General features: G+C 45.3%; 1 protein-coding gene across 1 annotated transcript in view; it reads left to right on the top strand.

Moving 5' to 3' along the window:
- The first annotated feature begins 4,177 nt into the window (after window positions 1–4,177).
- The window catches only part of SCN11A (sodium voltage-gated channel alpha subunit 11), a 107,907-nt gene continuing 106,084 nt past the window's right edge, over window positions 4,178–6,000 (top strand). The window contains exon 1 of the mRNA XM_035278128.3: window positions 4,178–4,262. The gene's annotated coding sequence lies outside the window, so the exon portion shown is untranslated. The remainder of the gene's footprint in view (window positions 4,263–6,000) is intronic.

Below are 6,000 nucleotides of genomic sequence, written 5' to 3'. Positions count from 1 at the left end.
AGAACAAGGTTTGCCTCAGGCCAGCTCTTTGATTCTGTATTGTATGTGTGTGTGCATGTGTATGCATGCAAGCATATGTCTGCACGTGTGTATGTATACATGTGTATGTGTGCATGTGTGTATGCGTGTACATGTGCTTTGTGTGCACGTGTGTGTGCATATGGGTAGGTTTGCTTGTGTGTATGCACATGTGTGTATGTGTGCTTGTGTGTGGGTGCATGTGTGTGCATATGTGTACACATGCGTGTGCACTTGTGTGTATGTGTGCATATGTGCATGTGTGCGCGCACATGTATATGTGTACATGTGCATGCACATGTGTATGTGTGCATATGTGTACATGTGCTTGTGTGCATGCATGTGTATGTGTGCATATGTGTATATGTGCTTGTGTGTGTGTGCACATGTGTGTGGGGGGAGGCATGTGTGTTTTCCCTGTACATTCTACTGGTTCCCAAATAAGAATGAAGTTGTACCTTTGTATAATGTTTCAGAATGTATGAAGGGAAGCCTTGACATACTGCCTTATTTAATCGTTAAAGCATTGCTGTAATGTTGCTATTGCCATTGGGGGTTTCTTTAGGGATTGCTTCTCCCTGGTCCACCAGGTCAGCAGGGGCAGCTGCCTGACCTCCATCTCCCTGGCCTCTGTTGAGGTTCAGAGTCAGGCCCCTGAGCCAGGGGGGGCCACTCAGTCCATTCCCAGAACTTTGCATCTGGGAATGAGAGAACGCAGCATGTGAACATGGTGGTTGAGTGTAACCATTTTCTGTCAGAAGTACTAGGATCAGAGAAAACCAGTGAACACTGAGAGCACAGAGGCTGCAGACTAGCAACAACTGCAAGACACAAGGAGACACAGACCTCCCTGAATTTCCTACACGTCTTCATTCTTCGGTTCTACTCCATGAGGGTCAGAAGCTTCTCTCCCCTCCAAGTCTGTGTGACGCCCCTGTTGTCTGCCAATAAGATTTCTTTTATGATTATACTAGCTAGGATTAAAGTTCTGATCCAAAAGAATCCTCAACACTATATATTAGAATTGGAAGCAAAGTGAACTAAATACTTAGGTACAAGGAATGAATAGTGGAAGTCAGAGGATGGAGCAATTTTCACTGTTGTGTTGCAGGAGCTCTTGTGAGCTAGGCATCACTACCTTTGCTGAATACTGACATGAGCGAGAGCCCTGGGGAGGGGAAACAAGAACATTCAGGAATCACCTTTTAGGAGGTTGCTCAGTCTAGCAGGTGCTTGTGGCTTCCCTCCCGCATCCCAGCAGCCCACTCTGATTCCAGCTAAAGCTGTGGTGGACGTTCCCTTGCATTCTGACAGCAGCACGCCTCAAGGGTCTGCTTTGCTTCACTTGGCTTTTCTGTCTCAGTGCCTTCTCCAAAACCATGGGAGCTCTCTCAGCCCATAAACAAGCATAGTCCAGGGACTTGGAGATAGGAGGGAAAAGAACCCCTGAGAGAAGAGAGTCTACTTGTAAGACAACTTACTCATAGGGCTGGTAAGTCGGTTCTGGCTGTCGGCAAGAGGCCTCAGATGCTCCCCACGTGGAATCTCCGTAGGGCTGATTGAGTGTCCTCACAGCATGGCAACTGGCTTCCTCCAGAATGAGTAATCCAAGACAGCAAGACAGAACATGCAATGCCCTTTATGACTGTGCCTCAGGAATTACACATTGTCACTTCTCCAATGTCCTGTTGGTTACACACATCAGCCCTGTCCAGTTTGGGATAGAACCACATGAGAAAGTGAGTATCAGGAGAAATGGATCACTAGGCTGCCTTGGAGGCTGGTTACCACGACATCTCTGACAACAGGGAATTGAGCCAGAGGATAAATGTTTCCGCCTCCTAATGTTCAAGTACATTCTACGTGGTTCCTCGGAAGGTCTCTAGAGAAGCTGAGCCACACTTGGCCATATTGGTAATCATCTCAAGTGCACACCCTTTATTGGTTTTTCCTTCTCAGCTTTCCATTCCTCACTCCTTCAGTCCTGCTTCCTGTGATCACTTTCCAAATAAACTCCCACGTAGAGATGCTTGTCTAATGCTTCTGGGGGAACCCAAACCAAAATACAAAGGCAATATCTAAAACAATTTTGAAACAGTGTTGAACCAATCATGAAAGTATGCACCGCACAAACATGGTCACGAAAGCTTTGCAGAAGCAAAATAGAATCACAGATACCAAGGCTGGGAAGCATGTGGAGGGTGGGGGGTATGAAGACAGATTGGTTGGTAGGTATCAACATGCAGTCAGGTAGAAGGCGTAAATTCTAATGTTCAATAGCAGAGTAGGATGACTCTAGTTAACAACAATGTATTCTATGTTTTGAAGTAGCCAGAAGAGAGAACTTGAAATGTTCCCAGCACATACAAATAATAAATATTCAAGGTGATGGATACTGGCCCAGATACCCTGACTTGATTGCTACACATTCTATGCATGCAACAAAATCAGATGTACCCATAAATGTGAAAATATTGTATAGCAATAAAATGTACAATCCTTGCTACTCTCTCCTCTTACCTTGCTTCATCTTTTTTATAAAATACTCCTATATCAAATTATGTAATTTATTTGTTTTGTAATGAATGAATGATCTACGATGATAATGATTCATAACAAATCCTAACTTCCTTTGTTATGTGACATGTGATACACAAAATGGCGTTCCTCTGGTTCAGATCTCCAGAGTGAAGTCAGGAAGCCATTCTAGGGAGGACTGATGACCTGCAACTTTTTAAACAACAGCAACAACAAAAACCCACAGAAACTTGCCTAGAATTTTTGGGTTGGGCCAAACAGCCTTTCTAGAATGTTCCCAACGGCAACATTCTGGAAAGCAGCTGAATTTCACCAGAGCTGCAACTTCTGAACAGAAACAACTAATGATCTCACATACTAAGCCAGCTGCCTCTATTTTCTTTCAAAACAACTTGCACAGTCATCCTCAGCTTCCCTTTTTTTTAAATTATTTTTTTAGGGACAGGGTCTTGTTCTGTCACCTAGGGTGGAGTAAAGTGGCACATTCCTAAAAACTGCAGCCTTCACCTCCAGGGCTCCTGTGACTCTCCTGCCTTAGCCTCTCAAAGTGCTGGGATTTCAGGTGTGCACCACCGTACCCAGGAAGCCCTCAGCTTCCTTTTAAAAACCCGTACTCCCCTCCCTCTCTTCGGAACACAAGTTGACGTCCAGTCGAATCTGTGTCTTCCAAATCGCAATTCTTAAGACTCCAATAAACACCTTATCACATGGAAAACAAAAAGAAAGGCTTCACAGGAGCAGCAGAAATTGAGAGATTGGGAAATGCAGTGAGAAGAAAGGCAAGAGGAGAGCATTGCGACTATGCAGCGCCCCTTCTGGTGGCACCAAAACTTCCTGTGATTCCGTCCTGCACTCCCTTAAGCACCTACTTCCTAGCGGACCCTCATCCTGCACCCTCTATCTCAGCTGACTGTTAGCCAGTCTCCTGAAGGTGACCATGGCTGGAAATAGCTTTCAGTGTGACACTTCCCAGGTAGAGTCAAATTCTCCCAGGAATTAAAAAGAAAAACAACTCAAAACGAAGAGCTCACTTGGGGGAGTTTTGGGTTGGCGACTGGTCTGCTGTGGAGTTGCTTGGATGACCAAAAGTTCTTCTTGGCACCCCTGTGGCCACCACATACGCAGGCATGTTATGAGTATTTTTCGAGGTCTGAACCCCAAGGTTGATGGCACAAGAGAAGAGGAAGGAGGAGATGCTGAATGGACACCCTGTGAGCAATTCCATGTTGTGAGGGCCTTGGTGGGCCTGTCAGGGGCAAGACCCCAGAACCGTGGGTTAGGAGGCCTGCCGCTTGAGCTCGATGCAGATGCACAACGTGGCTTTTCACATCGACTTTTCCGTATTCCCTCACCCACTTGGATGAGGCCACAGAAAACAACAACCTGTTTCTTTATTAATGATGCTTTCTGCAGAGTTAGATTAAGCACTGATTAAAGGCAGATGCTTCCAAAGTATAAATGTAAGTACCCTCTCAGTCACTTCTCCGGTTACAGGGTTTCCTACACAATTCTTTAAAATCACTTTGGCTCCCTTCCCACTCGCCTTCCTCTACACTCTCCACCCAGTTTCCAAACCGCTCCTCCCAGAAGGACTCCAGGCGGCTGCCAGGAGCAGGAGCTCAAACTCTGCTGAGAGACTTGCTCCGTGGAGGGCTTCAAGAAGTATCGCTGGGCTGCTGCCTGGAGCCACCGTACCAAGAAGTCAGGTAAGTCCTCTGGGCTGGGGGCAGGCCTCTTCTGTTCTTTCAAGTCTGGGACCTGCCACTTGGAACTTGGTTTGTTTTTCTCATCAGGGTGGAGTACAGGCCTTTTGTGATTATTTCCTGATCAAATTAGGAGCAGAGAGCGGGTACGAGATACGTGGCTCAGCTGGTGGGGTCCATCAGGGTGCTCTCCCTGCTGTCACATGCACTGAAAGGTCTGGGCTCACAGGGGCAGGAGAGAGCCGGCTGGCCTAATAGGTGCTCTAACCCTGGACTTGTGTCAGGTTTGGGCTCACAGGGCAGGAGAGAGCTGGCTGGCCTAATAGGTGCTCTAACCCTGGACTTTGTGTCAGCAACTGGACTTTGCTAGAAGAGGTCATTTCTTGTCTCCATCTGAGGCGATGGTAAAAATCCTCCAAATATTTTTTGAATTCCCTGTTGCCAATTTGTTAAATCAATTTATTTAATTGACATGCATGGCTTCTTTACTGAAGAGCTAGCAAATTAATCTTGACTTTGAATTGAGATCAGTTTCATTAAACTCTGAACATGTTCATTGGCTTTCTGATTTTCTTATGGGATCTATGAAGAGGGAAGGAGATATCTTTTTTTTATTTTTGGTAACTTACATTAATAAACATGGATTATGTATCATCAAAGTTAAGAGCTTGTTCAGGTTGCTACCTAAAGCGAATGAGGTGGCTTTCTGTAGGGCACATCTACCATTAAGCTGCGTGGCTTGGGTGGTGGACAAGAGTGTCATGATGGGGCCAGTGGAATGCCTGTAGGACTGACATGTGAATGAGGAGGTGGCAGTGCTGAGGTCCTGGGAGGCATGTCACACACAGTGAGGCTGCCATAGACGCAGCCCAGCCTAGCCGGAGGTTCATGAGGCTTTCTCCTCTTGACTCCCTTCTTCCCCCTCCTTGGGGATATCTTAGTTATAAGCACAAAGAAATAGGTTGTGGAATTGTATTCCATGGTGGCTAAGAGTACAAGGCCTGGCATGGGATTGCTTTGGCTTGAGATTTTCCAGCACTTACTTATGTGATCATAGGCAAGTTTTCTCAATTTCTGTAAGACCTACTATCTTATGCAAAATGGGGATGATGTAACCCCCACGTTGTAGATTTCTGGGGAAATTCTGAAAGATAATTCATTGAAAGCATTTGCCCCTTTGTTTAGCCCCTCGTTCATAGCTCTTATTAACCCCAGTGTGGACCTCTGGCATTCCAGATTGTATGGACCAGATCTATGCTGAAATGTTCCAGGTGAGCAGTTACAAACCTCTTGAGATTTCCTTTACTGGTTAGGGTAAAGTATGAGAATCGGGGCATCAGTTTGCTCTTTGCCTAAAGAGAAAACTAGAAACACCAGGTGAGGAAGGTATAAGGTTAAGGCCTCGGACCTTTGAGAGAAGGCCATAAATAATTCACCTTAATTCTAGATGAACGTTTCATTCAGTAACCCCCCAGGATAGTATTTCCCTTATACATTGTTTTTAAAGTTAAATGAGATAATGTACGTCAACACACCCCAAATTTCACCTGGAACAGCATAGACACTATGAAATAATAGCTATCTTTATTAAAAATGTTTGTGTTACAGGGTTTAGTGAAAAAGTGACCATTTAAAATTGTTATACAGGATAATGCCAGTCATGTGGAATATACAGAAGAAGGGGCTACTGCAAAGAAATACACCAAAATTAAAGCTTGCGTGTATCAGATGGCTGTGGCTT

The sequence above is a fragment of the Callithrix jacchus genome, chromosome 17, assembly GCF_049354715.1.
Source record: "Callithrix jacchus isolate 240 chromosome 17, calJac240_pri, whole genome shotgun sequence".
NCBI classification, from domain to species: domain Eukaryota; kingdom Metazoa; phylum Chordata; class Mammalia; order Primates; family Cebidae; genus Callithrix; species Callithrix jacchus.
Note: the sequence above shows the minus strand (reverse complement) of the source record. Positions and strands in the feature narration are given on the sequence as shown.